Source organism: Physeter macrocephalus, chromosome 5 (assembly GCF_002837175.3).
Source record: "Physeter macrocephalus isolate SW-GA chromosome 5, ASM283717v5, whole genome shotgun sequence".
NCBI classification, from domain to species: Eukaryota; Metazoa; Chordata; class Mammalia; order Artiodactyla; family Physeteridae; genus Physeter; species Physeter macrocephalus.
In genome coordinates this window covers 42531386-42547227 of record NC_041218.1, presented here as the reverse complement: position 1 = coordinate 42547227, position 15842 = coordinate 42531386, and the positions used below count along the sequence as shown (strand labels likewise).

At 46.1% G+C, this 15842-nt stretch overlaps 1 long non-coding RNA gene across 3 annotated transcripts in view; it reads right to left on the bottom strand.

The window, feature by feature from the left end:
* The window catches only part of LOC114486294 (uncharacterized), a 66996-nt gene that overhangs the window by 4298 nt on the left and 46856 nt on the right, over nucleotides 1–15842 (bottom strand). Inside the window, exon 3 of one of the 3 annotated variants that reach the window (XR_003679790.1) lies at nucleotides 10260–10729. The exons of 1 other annotated variant lie outside the window; for it this stretch is intronic. This is a non-coding gene — a long non-coding RNA (uncharacterized lncRNA). Of the gene's footprint in view, nucleotides 1–10259; nucleotides 10730–11937; nucleotides 12001–15842 lie in introns of those variants that run through there. One more of the 3 variants, XR_008617358.1, reaches the window with a different exon arrangement.

Genomic DNA, 15842 nt, shown 5'->3' with positions numbered 1-15842 from the left:
GACCGGGGCGCGAACCCGGTTCCCCTGCATCGGCAGGCGGACGCGCAACCACTGCGCCACCAGGGAAGCCCCCATTACATTTCTAATTACAGATTCAGGGTATAAGTGTGGGTGACAGCACAGCAGATAAAAGTGACTGTCAGACATCATTAGTCTTAAAGCCTGGTCCTCCCTCTCCTGCGGCCCCAACCCTAACTGGGGAATGTTCACTGGTTTTCTCTTCTGTTATCTCCAGACTCAACTTCTTGCGCCCCTTTCCTCCCCCTCAATCTTCTACTCTCCACCTTGTCCACTGACTCCAATGATAAACTGCCCCCCAAAATCTCCCATTTTTTTAAAGGTCTTTAAGAGCATTCCTTTTTATTTTACTTTTTATTTTTAGGAAGTTTTCCAACTTTATTGAGGTATAATTGAAGTACACTAAACTGCACATATTTAAAGAGTCCCATTCTATCAGTTTTGACATATACACACACATAAAACCATAGCCCCTCAAGCATTTTCATCACCCCTTAAAGTTTCTTTGTGCCCTTCTTAATCCATTCCTCCCTCCATCCCATCCCAAAGAAACTGCTGATCTTCTTTCTCTATATATAGATTAGCTTGTATGTCCTAGAGTTTTGTATAACTGGAATCATACAATATGTTACTTTCCCCCCTGGCTTCTTTCATTCGGTATAATGATTTTGAGATTCTTCAATATTGTGTGCACTAAGAGTTTATATGTCTTTATTGCTGCGTAGTATTCCATTGTACGGATATACCGCAATTTAGCCGTTCATCTATTGATGGATTTAGGTTGTTTCTGGTTTTGGCTTTAACAAATAAAGCTCCTATTAAAATTCATGTATAAGACTTGGAGTTTCATGCTTTCATTTCTCTTTGGTAAATATCTAGGAATGGAATGGTTGGGTTGTATGGTACATGTATGCTTAACCTTTTAAGAAACTGCCAAACTGATTTCCAAAATGGTTGTACCTTCCCACACTCCCACCAGCAATGTATGAGAGTGTCAATTGCTCCACACCACACCCTCACCAGCATTTGGTATGGTCAGTCATTTTAAATTTAGCCATCCTGTTGTGGTTTTGTTTGTTTGTTTGCTTTAATGCACAGAAGTTTAGCTACCTCTTGGCTTCATTTCTAAAAGGAGGGACATATACTTAGGTTTATAGGGAATAAAACAGATTATACCTGTCGTGCCAGTGAAGTTAACAGTGCCCCTCTTACCCTCCAAAGTGTCCTGGTTTGGATAATAAAATATGTGGTTTCTCTACTTCTAGCCCAACTAGCAATGTCCCCAGGCTGTCCATTCCCAGCCATAAAGGAATCGTGCTCAACAAAGACTTTTTCCTCTAAAACGAATTTTCCTGCTTTTCTTAAAACGTTTTTTCCTCATCACAGAAGGATTACAGGAGGGAAGGAGTGACGTAATGTAGTCACTCAAATATGTTGAAAACATATCCACAGAAAAACCTGAACACAGATGTTACAGTAGCTTTACTCTTAATTCCCAAAACTTGGACGCAACCAAAATGTCCTTTGGTTGTGTCCTTAGGTGAATAAACAAACTGTGGTACATCCATACAATGCAATTTTATTCAGCAATAAAAAGAAATGAGGTTTTGAGCCACTGAAAAACATGGAAAAACTTAAATGCATAATGCTAAGTTAAAGAAATCAGGGCTTCCCTGGTGGCGCAGTGGTTGAGAATCCGCCTGCCGATGCAGGGGACACGGGTTCGTACCCCGGTCCGGGAAGATCCCACGTGCCGTGGAGCGGCTGGGCCCGTGAGCCATGGCCGCTGAGCCTGCGCGTCCGGAGCCTGTGCTCCGCAAGGGGAGAGGCCACAACAGTGAGAGGTCTGCCTACTGCAAAAAAAAAAAAAAAAAGTAATCAATCTGAAAAGTTTGCATGTTGTATGAGTCCAGTGATACGACATTCTGGAAAAGGCAAAATGATAGAGGCCATAAAATGATCAGTGATTGCCAGTGGTTGGGAATGGAGAGTAATGAACAGGAGGAGCACAGAGAATCTTTAAGGTAATGAGGCTATTATGCATGATTCTCTAATGGTAGATACATGATATTAGGCGTCTGTCAAGACCCATGGAGCTACAGAACACACAGAGCAAACCCTATGTAAACTATGGACTTTAATTATAGTGTATCCATATTGGTTCATCAGTTTTAACAAGAGCACCACATTATTGCACCACGTTAATAATAGGGGAAACCGGATGAGGGAGGGTATATGAAGACTCTGTACTTCCTGTTCATTTTCTATGTAAACTTAAAACTGCTCTAAAAAAAATCAGTCTAGTATTAAAGAAAAGCCCCAGAAGACTTTGTAGAAATTGACATGCTGATTCTAAAATTTATGTAGAAATACAAAGAACCTAGATTTGTCAAGACATTCGTAAGTCAGAGTTGCAGACCTTAACACTCCCTGATTCCCAGCTTTCCTGTAAAGCTACAGTAACCAGGACGGTGCCGTGTTGACGTAAGGACAGCTGAGCACACGAATGGAAGAGGATAGAGAGTTCTGAAATAGACCCCCAGTGTAGTCAGTGTACCCGCATGGGGAAGGGAACGTCTTTTCACCCGATGGTGCTGGAGCAACTGGATATCGTGTGGAAAAAAAGAAACTTGACCCCCTACTTCATACCACACACAGACAAGGAATTCAAGATGCATGACAGATCTTAATGTAAAAGCTAAAACTAGAATGCTTCTAGAAGAAAACATAGCAGAAAAATATGCTCTACTTAGGGGGAGGCAAAATTTTTAAGACTGGACAAAAAGCACTAAATATGAAAGAAACAAGCAGTAAATTGTATTCCATCAATATTAAAAACTTCTCATTAAGAAGCATGCTTAGGAAAATAAAAAACAAGCTTTAGACTGCAGGAAAATACTTTATATTTATATATGTTATATATAATATATATATACATGCATGCATGCCTGTATGCATATACAGATGCATGTGTGTATGTACACACACCTACACATGTAGACAAACATACAATATGGCAAAGGACTCAGTCCATATATAGCAAGCTCCCACAAAATGATGACAAAATGACAAAGAGCACAAGAAACCTATTGCTGGAAGGGACCGTCCTCATGGTTGGCTTTGACTTTTTTCTCAGCTGTGTCCAGGCCGCCTTTGCCCACTGTCACCCACCCTGCCCATCCATCACTGAGGTGGCTGTTGGACCCTTCCTTAGTCACAGTAACTGTTGGTGGGGGAGTCACATGTGTTTACAGAAGTCCAGTGACACCCCCAAACTTAGGGGACCCAGCTGAGCTTTCAAGGGACCCTGTGGCCTGGGGCAAGTCACTGCTGTCCACCTTCTTGTCTGAAAATGAGGTGGTCAGGCCACTAATAGTTACTGTTCCTTTCTACTCTGACCCCTCAGTAACCCCATGACTGGGGACCCCACTGTCTTGCACAGTGACAGGATGGAGGTGGGGTTGTCTTCCCATCAATTACTTCCACTCCAGGGCTATGCACCCTGCTTGCTCCAATGGCTTGCTTAATTCAATTCCCAGAATAAACCTTTGCCTAGATTCTGAATAACAAAAATAGCTACCCTAATGAAACATTCTTTGCTGACCTTATCTCAACTCTGAATAGCATGTGTGATTATTCACATTTTATGGATTGGAAAAATGAGGCTCAGAGAAGTTAAGCCACTTGCCCATGGTCACACAGCAGAGCCAGCCTTCAAACCCAGCTTTTTCTGATCCCAGGAGCTTTCTACACTCCCCATGGAGAGCACAGTGCTTCTAAAGGGTTATATTCCTTTAATGAAGAGGCCGCCTTAGCAGGGAGCCCGCAGAGGCAAATGAGCCTAAGAGTTCCTGAAATCTCTAATTCCTTGATACATGGGAAGGGAGCATGAAGCAAGTGGGGCGGAGAAGAGAGGAATTCCTACCTGCTCAGTAGACTTCGCTGAAGCTTGAAGCAACTCTAAGTACAGTTCTTCTGAAACTACTAATAATTAGAGTAGCTAACATTTACTGATCACGTACAATGTTCAAGTGGTACGGTAATCCTATGGAATACATATTATTTTGCAGAATTCTTACACCCTCAGGAGGTAGCTACTATTGTTACCCTCACTTTACAAATGAGGTAACCGAGGCATGGAGTGGTTAAATCCTTGCCCACAGCAGCCCCCTAGTAAGCGAAGAGTGGACGTGTCCCAGAATCCCATTCCAGAATCCCAGAACTCGGTTTAGTCCCTGTTTAGCACCATCACCATTTGATTTATGTTTTTATTTTCTGTGCTCTGCTTCCTATCCTGTTAGACTTTAGTTCATAAGGGTAGGGAGCTAAACCCTTGTTATTCACATCTGTACCCCTGGCTACCGAACACACAGTACATGCTCCAGAACTCATTTTTGACAAACTGAATGAGAAGCGTTGCATTGCTTGCTCTTAGAGTCTGGGCTTATCTCTTGTAATAGGAAAAGGAAGAGCCTAATTTATGGGAATTCAGAGGCAGGATTTTCATGGGTGGCTGAGGTGTCTTCGGAACTTTGGTGGATGGATTTGAATGAGTTTTATGGAGGTGAGAGGAAGCTTCAGTTCATTCTCCTTTTGTCTATCCCAGCCCCACCCCAGTTCTTTTTCCAGGTTCCTTTTCTATTTTCTTTTTGGATGTAACAGTTTTGAGTTTTCACATATATATAGTTTCATGCCATCACCACAACAGGATACAGAACAGTCCATCACACACAAAACTCCCTGTGTTCTTCATTTGCAATGACACCCTAATCTCTGGCAACCACGGATTTATTCCCCATCACCATCATTTTTTTTTCCAGAACATCCTTGCCTTGTTCCCAGTCTCAGGGGGAAAGCATTCCCTTAGTATTTATTTTAGAGCATATCTAATGGTAAAGGATTCTCTCAGTTTTCCTTTACTGAGAATATTTTTATTCCATCTTCATTCCTGAAAAAATGTTTTTACCAGATAAAGAATTCTGGTTGACAGTTTTTCTGCCAGCATCTTAAAAATGTTATTCCATTTCCTTCTCACCTCCATTGTTTTATATGAGAAATTCACAGTATTTCCAATCAGCATTTCTCTAAAGAGCATAACAAAGCACCATTTTCTCTGTCTGCTTTTAAGATTTTTTTCTTTGTCTTAGTTTTTAGCCGTTTGATTATGATGTGTCTGGACATGGATTCCTTTGGGTTTATATTATTTGAGGTTCACTGAGCTTTTTGAAGCTGTAAGTTTATGTCTTTCACCAAATGTGAGAAGTTTTTACCCATTATTTCTTCAAATAAAATGTTTGCACCATACTCTTTTCCCTCTCCTTCTGAGACTCTGATAATACAAATGTTAAACTTTTGGGTATTGTTCCTCATGTCCCCAAGGCTCTGTTCATTTTTTTTTTTCAATTTTTGTCTCTTTGTTCAGATTGGATAATTCCCATTGATCTGTCTTCAAGTTCACTGACTACTCTCTATTTTGCTATTGATTCTATCGTGAATGTTTTATTTCAGTTATTGTATTTTTCAGTTCCCCCAAATTTCTATTTAGTTCTTCATTCAATCTCTTTGCTTAAATTTTTTATCTTTCCATTCATTTCAAGAGAATTCACTCTTACTTCTTGGAGCATAATTATAATAGCTGCTTTAGCATCTTTATCTAGGAATTTCAATGTTTGTGTCATCTCTTGATTGCCCTTTCCCTTATAAGTTGATATTTTTCTGGTTCTTCATATGCTGAGTAGTTTCGACTATATCCTAGACATTTGAATATTATATTCTGAGACTCTATGTTTTATTTAAATCCTAAAGAGAATGTTGAATTCTGTTTTGTTTTATTTTAGCAGGTAATTGATACGGTTAAGCTCCAGCCTCAGGTCCTGACCCGCCTTCTGTGGACTGTGGTTTCAACTTCAGTTCAGTTTTCAACAACTTTGCAGTGCTACTTGGATCTGTTCTTTATGTGCTACCCAGTGGCCATTTGGGAGTCTGGGTGATTCTCTAATCCACAGTTCAGTTCTCATAACTCACAGAGCTTAGAAATAAGCCCAGGAGCTCACATGGGACTTCTCTCTTAAGCGCTCTCTTTTCTGAGATCATTCTGACACTTTCAGCTCCCATGTGGCCCTCTGGTCTATAAGCTGGGGATTTAGATTCCCTGCTCAGCTGTGCACTTCTCCTGAGTGTGTCTGAGTATGGGCCAAGAGGTGGAAGGATAGGGAGAAAAAAAAGCAGTGGGATTTTGTCCTACCTTCTTGGGACCATAGCTTCTCTAGTCAGAGGGAGGGTTTTCTTCTCTCAAAGTTTTAGGCACCTACCTGGCTGCCGCCCCCATTGCTGTCACTGCTGCTGCCATGGGATTAGCCTGGGGTCAGGGTGGGAGGATGGAAAAAAAAAAAAACAAACCAGGCGCTTTCCTCACTTTCTCTGACATTTACGAGCCCCTTTTCCCACTCCTCAGACCAGACAGCAAGGGTTCCTTTTGCAGCCTTTTCTGTTTGCATCTGGTGCTCATGGCCAGTTTTCAGACTGCCTGTGAGTCTAGGCCAGATGATCCCAGATTGGTAAAAATGGGAGACTCACAGTGGTTTTGGGGGTACTTCAAAGTCTGTTCTCCTTCCCTAATCCACCTCCTCCTGTTTACTTTTCATTGTCCTCCAATAGCTGCTCCATGCATTCTGTCTGACATTTATTGTTGCATTCAGTGGGAGAGGCATGTTGAAGTGTGCTTGCTGCATCTTTCCCAGAACAAGAACCCAAATATACATTTTGTATCCAACGCTATAAACAGTAAGGAAACGTTGTCTTCAATAATGGGCACAATGTCCAACACTAACTCCCAGGATTGCCTTCATATAGTTCCCAACAGCTGCGTTCTCCCTGCTGGACTGGGCCTTCTGGCCACATCAGGTTTTGGCTGAGGCAGCTGCTGTCCTAACAGAGCACTCCTGAGGCTGGGCTACTTGAAGTAGCCCCATCTCCTCAGGGCAGGCTCCTGTCTTCAGCTTCCTAGCTTCCCTCAAACAGTTCAGGTGCTAAGTAAGGTGGCCTGCCTCAGAGCTTCCTGAGCCATGACAGAAACATCAGGAAGGAAGTGAAAACTGGAATGCCCGGCTGAGACATTTGGCCATGACCTAATACGTAATAGGAAGATGCTGAAAATTCTCAAGGAACAACATCATGTAATCATCATCATGAAAATAATAATAGCTAACATTATTAAGCCCTTACTATGTGCCATACCCTATGCTATATTTTTATATACATTATTGCATATATATTACTACATTTAATCCTCCCAGCAGGTTATGGGATAGATACTATTTCTTCTCAACTGCAGATGAGGAAACCACTTCCACCTGGAAGGGACACATGTTACCAACATCAGGGGGCAGGGAAGAATATCCCGCCCCTATTTGGGGAAGAACTGGATAACTGGATTGGGATTGCTTGTGACGAGCCCTAAATATTACCCCAGACACCTATAAGCTGATGACAATGGCATTAATTTCCTCTTCTGTAAAATGGGGATAACAATGGTGCCTGCTCTGCCATGCAGCTAATCCACAAGATTATGGATGCAGCATGCTTTGCCTGGTGGCTGGCACATAAGAGGCAGTCAGTAAATAACCATTTTTATTTGTTTCTCCTAGATGTGTGGGCCTAGCTGTACCAGCACATGGAGTTCTCCTCGAATCTCCAAGGACAGGCAGGCCCCTGGGACCAGACTCCATTTTTAGTGATAATTGGATGCTTGTTATCACCCAAGAGCTGACTTGACAGCTATTTAACACTTCACCAAGAAAAAACTAAGCAACTGTGTCTTAGTGGCAGTCAGCTAGCTGACAGGTTAAAATTAGTTGGCATGGGGACTTCCCTGGTGGCGCAGTGGTTAAGAACCTGCCTGCCAATGCAGGGGACACGGGTTCGAGCCCTGGTTCGGGAAGATCCCGCATGCCACGGAACGACTAAGTCTGTGTGCCACAACTACTGAGCCTGCGCTCTAGAACCCGCAAGCCACAACTACTGAGCCCGCGTGCCGCAACTACTGAAGCCCGCGTGCTTAGAGCCTGTGCTCCGCAACAAGAGAAGCCACTGCAATGAGAAGCCCACGCACCGCAATGAAGAGTAGCCCCCGCTGGCCACAACTAGAGAAAGCCCGCACGCAGCAACGAAGACCCAATGCAGCCAAAAATAAATAAATAAATTTATAAAAATAAATAAATAAATTTATAAAAATAAATAAATAAATAAAATAAAGTTAGTTGGCATGACCCAGTACTTTACCTGCAGTCAAGTTTTGAAAGACCTCATCTATTTAAACAACTCCTTTAAAATGTTTTTCTCTCAATTTCTATGAAGAGGCACATACACACAGAGGTAATATGTGTTTGCTGCTAGGATTTTCACTTAATGAGAGGTCATACTTCAAAGCAGCTTCCACACATTTGGTCAACAGTTCAGGAACGATCTGGGCAGTGGGGAGGAGTACTGTCCCCACTTAAGAGATGGGAGCAGGTGACTGGGTCAGTAATATTCCACTGGCTTCCATGAGGATCCTAACAGGGAAAGGGGTGGGAGGGAAGGAAGAGGAGAAGCTGGGAGGAAACAGCTGGGCAGCTGCCTTGCAGGGACTTGGCGACTGTCAGCTGATTGCCTTGGACTTGTCCACATCCAGTGTTCTGTTAGACCTCACGATGAAACCTGGGACGAATGGGTCTAGAAATGGACCAAAGTGAAAGGAATCCCACAGCCAGGCTGAGGGAGCCATGGAATCAGGAAGGGCTGTGACATCAGATGAATCTGTTCTTAATAGTTTTTACTGCTCTCAGCAAGTTGTTTAATCTGTCTGAGCTTTGAGTTTTTTATCTACAAAGCGAGGATAGACATACCATCTTTTATGACTGGGGGAAGATTACATGAGACAGTGTGTGTGGCAGAGCCACGGGACTTGGTGCACAGAGGGCTCAATGGTGCTACTTTCCTTTTACAACACAGATGCCAGATGGGACCTGTCTGCCCTCCAGATCTAGAGATGATCTCACACCCCCACCCATCCAATGCCGATGGAGGATTTCCAGTAAAGCCCCAGGCATCATATTTCTTGTTTCTACTCCATTATACTTGCCTCCATTAGGTTTTTTTTTTGTGTGTGTGGTATGCGGGCCTTCCTCTGCTGTGGCCTCCCCCGTTGCGGAGCACAGGCTCTGGACGCGCAGGCTCAGTGGCCATGGCTCACGGGACCAGCCGCTCCGCGGCATGTGGGATCCTCCCAGACCGGGGCGCGAACCCGGTTCCCCTGCATCGGCAGGTGGATTCTCAACCACAGCGCCACCAGGGAAGCCCATCACTCCCATTTTAAAGGTCATGAGATTGAGGCCCAGATTGGTGAAGTGACTTGCCCAAGGTCAAACGTCAGGCAATGAGTTAACTAGGATTACAACCCAGATCAGTTCCATGTGACCCAACTGGGTGGTAACTTCCAATAACCTCTGATGGTGGTGGTGATAGAGATGCCACTGTTCTAGAAAGACTGGTTATCTAATTTGCATCCTAAACTGATTTATGCCATCAGCCAATCCGGTTGTGTTTATCCAGGGCATATTTTGTGCCGGTGCGGGGCAGGGCCCTGGGAAGAGAGCAGTAATGGAGACAAACATAGGCCCTGCTCCCCAGGAGGTGAATAGAGAATGAATCCCACTACCACCAGCACCTCTGGCCATTGAGCACTGGTGTGGGAAAGAAGGTCACAGAGCAAAACAGATATATTGTATTTTACCGGCTGGTCCCAAAGGCCTCATGGGAGGAACCACGCGTGTTTAGGAAAAAAGAAGATACCAATCTTCTTTTTGCGTCAGCAAATTTGTGTTCATTTTCTGAAAAGGCTCCCCAAATTGTATACTCTCTGGGCTCCACAAAACCTGGCTCCCGGTCGGGAGGAGATAATGAGATCTCATAACTGCATGGCCTGGAGCACCCCACGGGTGGAACCCTGTGAGGAGCGGGCTGACAGGAGGTCTGAACACGTCTTCCTGGCACCCCTTCCCCATTCCCTGGCCCTGCAAACCCAGGCAAACTTCCAAAGGGCCAGTCGCTCAGGCCTCTAGGCCCATGTCCAGGTTCTCATAGGCAGAGGCTGACACCCCCTTTTCTGGGGGTGTCAAAAACAGGACCTGCTGACTCACACAGGTGCAGGTCGCAGCCTCTCACTAGACACAGAAGCTCTGCTCGGCTTGACCCCCTGCCAGTTCCCCTCTGGATGCCATGATGGTGTCCGACATCCAACGGGAGGAAGTGTTGCAGCCCGACTCCCCTCCCCTCAACAGAGGCCTGCTGTAGCCGCTGGAGACACTGAGCCAGTGTGATATACTCCTGAGTTCTATTTCCTGGACCTCAGGTACACAGAACTGGATTAGGGATTAATCACCATCCTTTGTTCATGCCACTCTGTTGTTGTTGGTCCACGTCAGGTCTCCTGTTACTTCCTTAGGCTGTTTGTTTTATTTTTTAATGCAATAAGGACTGAAAAACCATCACTCAGAACAAAAGCTAGGACCAGGACAGAAACCTACAGCTAACTCCACAGTCACTCCATAACCTGTATTTTCAAACTTTTGGCTTTTAATCCAGAAAGATTACAGCCCAGCCAATCAGCCCCCAGCTGCTGTGTGCTGCCAGCTCCTGCTTCATTTCTTCTTTCCTTCTTGGCTGCACATCTCTGGGAAGCACAAATCAATCATTTTAGCAGCTCGATAGCACATTCGGAAAGAGTTTGGGTCACGGAGCCAGAGAAAATTAATGATTAAAATGAGGCTTTTGAATTTACATTCATTTCTTTCATTCAACTGACATCCTTTGCTCTCTTCCTATCTTCTAGGCCTTGCAGATTCATCAAGATGTCCTTGAGATTCTGCGGGAAACTGCCCATAGTCTCCTGATGAGCAGGTGGGTGCTCAGAGCAGGGCAGGAGCTGCAGCGCGGGAGCTGGGGAACCTGGGCTGGGCCAGGGGCTGTGGTGGGAGGTGGTCGGGCGTGAGCCCAGGTGTGCAAACGTGCTAAGTCACATCTCAAACCAGAAGAGGAAGGGAACAAGCAGGCAGACCCTTCAGCCAGCTCATCAATGTGAAGGGAGCAGACAGGAGGCACAGAGTGGGAGCCAGCGTTGTCAGCCTGGAGGGGGACTCAAAGCAGAGGGTGAGGATGGGGCTGGGGGAGCTGAACCATGTGAGGAGGGGGCCTGGCCTGAGTGCTTCTCAGTGGAGCCTCTGGCCCCTCAGCCACGACGGGACATCTTCGCCTCTCCCCAGACTCTCTCTGGCTTCTCAGTACAGGCAACTCTTTAAATCACCTGGGGAGCTTTTAAAAAAATACCAATACCTGTGCCCCGCTCTCCCATTCAGAGTCATGTGGTGCGGGGGCCTGGCGTGGGCAGGCTTGTTCTGAGGCTCAGCAGAGCAGAGACTGTCGGAAGAGGGGCGCTGGGCTCCCTCGGTTTGCCCACGGCAGGTCACAATATAATCAGGCGAAATTTGGATGTGGGAATTTCCCAGGTTCCTCCAATCCTGGGGTCAAGGTTAAACTTGACGGAGGTACCGTGGAAGGCCCAGCCCCTCCCGCCCCGCCCCCCCCCCACCCCGTCTCCTGGTTCCTGCCCTCAGTTATCTGATGGGTCTGGGGGTTGCAGGGTGAAGCAGGGAACAGTGGAAGAGGAGTTAGGCACAGAGGGCAGAAGTTTGCGTCAGAAGGCCACAGGTTCCAAAGTCTCTCTCTTGAAGGGCCTCACTTCTTGGTCCCCCAGTTTGAGGGCTGGCCATTGGCTCATAGGTGGCCAGGTGAGGGCCAGAGGGCTGTTTCCCCCAGGGCCTGGCTCTGTCTGCTGGCCTGGGAAGACCGGTGGGTATCTCTGTTCTTTCTGCTAACCGTAGTTCCCCCAGATATGGCTGGGGCATCAGGGAGAGAGTGGAAGTAGCCGCAGAGAAACAGCAATTTCTGTGAAAAGGAGTATTTTGGGTTGAAAGGCAGTGAAGACTAGTATATGTGGCAAGTAAACCAATCATATCATAGCTGTGTCTGAAACCCTATCGAGGTTTTTCTGGGGCCTGCCTGACAGCCTCACTGGGTTAGGGGCCTGTGAATGGAGTAGAAGGCCTGGATAGAGCTGTAGGGCTTCGGACAATGCCCTCCAACACCAAAAGACAAATCTGAGCTGAGACTGGCCATAAAGCAGCTAAGGAAGGATTTTACTGATAAATAAGGAGGCCGTGGTGGCTAGAATAGTGGGCTTTGGGGTTGGGGAGGGAGGGTAGAGGATGTCTTTGCTGAGGGATAGTTACCACCACCAGAACGGGGTCATGATCTGGGAAGCGGCAAGCTGGTGAGAAGACCTTGGGTAATCGTGTCCGATGCTCGTTGACCTGGCTCAGGTGGTCGGTGCAGGTGGTGTGGCTGTGTCAGAGGTTGCCTCACGGGGGTTCACATCCCCTGCTTTCAGCTGGCCCTGGCTGACCGCGGGATGTCCTGGTAGTGGGACCATGATGGCTCCAGGCTCCCTGCCTAGACACTCAACTGCTTATCCAGAGCTGCAGCTCCTTGGCATCCCGGTCCTTCCGTGCTGTCGGGCCACGGGGACTGGATGCCCACGTAGTCCCCACGCAGCCTGGCTCTGCTGGGGTCCAGGGGAGAGGGTGGAATATTTCCTGGGGGCGCTTCCTCTCCCAGGTGCTCTGGTTTGCAAAGATACGTTTTGGAAGGTGGTCAGGTTAAGGCCCTTAGAGAATGTGGCCCGTCCAACTTGTGGGTGCTGAACCTCCGGTCAGATCAGGTACCTTGGGGTCACCATCACGGGCTGTCAGCCAAGAGCAAGCTAATGGGAGAACAACTCCTGCCCTTAAATGGCAGGCGCGGCCCCCTTTCCAGTGAGCACAGAATTCCTGGGCCTTGTTCCGTCCAGCCTGGGCCCCCACTGGATGTCACACACAGTTAACATTCCTGAGGAGGAGACTCCTGGGTTCACCAAAGGCAGATAGAGATTTCCGGGTGCGCTGGCCATTACCAAAGCCCCCGCCACTCTCCTGCCTCCTGGCAGCACCCGTCTTCCTCCACGGGACGGGAGCCTTGCCTGGCCTGCCTGAGCAGACCCAGCCCAGCCCTGCACCACACTCCTCATGCAACCTCCCCCTTGAGGAGGGACTTCGCAGACCTTGAACCAGGTGTGGTATGGGCTTAGACCTCAGGGGGTGGATTCTTCTAATCCTTCCCCCTTCCTCTCCACCCTATATTCCTTTAGAATAAATCCAAATGGGAAGAAAGGCTTCCTGTAAGTAGATCTTACCTACTTGAAAACCCCTCAGATTTCTTCTATTTTGGAAAACATTGCTTTCTCTTCCTTCAGTACTGCCTGAATTAAAAACCTTCTCTTGATAACAAAGGGCTCTCAGGGTAACCAGATACCTAAGGTAGATTTCCTGTCCAAGAAGTAGATCAGTCTGGTTCATTTCACTGAAACTTTATAAAGTCTCTCTGCGCGGTCCACTTGGGTCCAGGCATAGAACAGTGAAAACAGTGACACCCCACCTTGCTGTAACCAGGGCAGGCTTGATGTCCAAATACAGGCAGCAGCACAAAATGGATGATCTCTTCTCCAAAGGACCTTTTCCAGGTTGTACTCAGCCTGGAAGTTTTTACCGACACAAATCTAAAGCCGGGAAAATTCTCCCCAGAGACACAGCACAACTCAGACAGATGAGGAGGTCAGGGTGGGTGAGCCTCTCAGAGCATGAAGCCGTCTCAGGGTTCTGGGCAGTCAACCTCTCAGAACTCACATCTCAGCATCCATTGCTGCACGGATGTGTGCAGTAGCATGTAGCAACCAGGAGAGCTAGGGCTCCTGAACTCGGGGCCCGTAAAGTATGGACTTTGAGCAATTATAACCAGAGAGAAAGAGCCCCCTGTCCTATTAGATTTGAAGCCCCGTGGAAAAGGGTGAGCCATCCAGGGAAGACTAAAGGGTGACAAGGAAGCGTGTGGGCACAGCTGATCAATAGAGAATGAAAGAAGACGCTGTCAGCGGAAAGGGACTGAAACATTTCCCATAGCCACATTGGGCTAAGGTTTCACCAGCCATTAGTGCGATGAGCTTAGAAGTAAATATGGGAGACACTATATTTATTTGTCCTTGGTGCATTCGTGCTGAAGGTAATGATTTGATAATTTATTCTGTAGCATGAGATTGGCCGCAGGACTGTAATTTAATCAGGGCTATTCTGCATAGAGATTTGCTTACTTTTAAAACCCATTCCTCTCCTGGGCAGGGAAGTCTCTGGGCCTGTGATGGGTAGATGGGAAGTTGGGTCATCTGTGGATGACATGAGAATGCAGGCAACATGACACTGAGTGCCTACCTGGTGGCTTTACCTGTGTATTGCTGCCAGGTGCTCTGGACATACCACTGTCACTACTGCAGCTTCCAGGCGGCCATGTGTGAAAGGGAGAAGTGGATTTTGAGCTATGAATCATTTTCCAGGTTAACTTTGGGCTGCCAGTAATTTCATTTCGGGGAACATTTGCCCACGGCAGAGGACGGTGGCTTACTGCAAGGGGGTGGGGGAAATCCATGCTCCACCTGTAGAGGAATATCTTGCAGACAGCTGACTGTCTGCATATGGGAAGGTTTATGGCACCTGCATACCTGAACACCCATTTGTATATGCATTCAAGAAAAGGATAGTAATAGATGCTCAATTAAATTCCAGAGGTATTAAAAAGAGCATGAGGCTACTGGTGAGTAGGAAACGTCAAGCAAACAAGCCTTATTGGTGCAGAACAGCAGCAGTAACAACCACAGAAAGGTGGGTGGTGTGGGCTCAGATTGTGGTGAAAGAAGGGGAAAGAATATTTTTGGTTACAGCTGCATTTTCATAGGAAGGGTTTATAAAATGTGACATGGAAAAGTGAAGAGATTATGACTGAAAAGCCAGCTGGTTGACACAACAGGAATGTGGAGAATGTCATAAAAGAATTTTTGAATTAGTGTCTTATTAGTTTCCTATTGCTGCTACCATAAATCACATATAAATTTGTGTTGTTTTAGGCCAACAACACAAATTTATTCCCTCACAGTTTTGGAGGTCAGAAGTCTGAAATGGTTCTTAAAATCAAGGTGTCAGTGGGGCTGCACTCTTTCTGGAGGCTCTAGAAAGAATTTGCTTCCTTACTTTTCTGGTTTCTATAAATGAGCTTGTCGTCGCTTCCTCCATCTTCAAAGCCAGCAGGGTAGCATATTCGAGTCCCTCTCTCTCTCCCCCACCCTCCTCCTCATCTCTGTCTCCATTGTCACATCTCTGCCCCCTTATAAGGATTCTTGTGATTACAACAGGCAGGCCCACCCAAATGATTCTAGATAAACTTTCCACCTCAAGATGCCTACCTTACTCTAAGTATCTGCCAGTCCCTTTTGCCATGTAAGGTAATATATTCACAGGTTCAAGGAACCAGGATGTGAACATCTGTGGGTAAGGGCGTTATTGTTTACCACGATGTTGTAAATTATGAGTCTTTTCAAAAAACTCATTGTGGCATAATTTTAGATTTACAGAAAACTTGTCAAGGCAGTACAGAATTGTGAGTCTTTTTCACAACATTTTTTCCTCTCTGTTCAGGTTGTACAAATGTTTTTACGTTAAAAATTATTTGAAAACAAATGAGCCATCTGTGAAAGTGCTTGGCATTCTTGGGAAGAAAAGTCCTGTTTAGTGCAAGGCATTTGTGATACCTGGCCTCCTTCAAAGGAATACCCTGTAGGGTTTCTTTCTTTCTTTTTTTTTTTTTTTTTG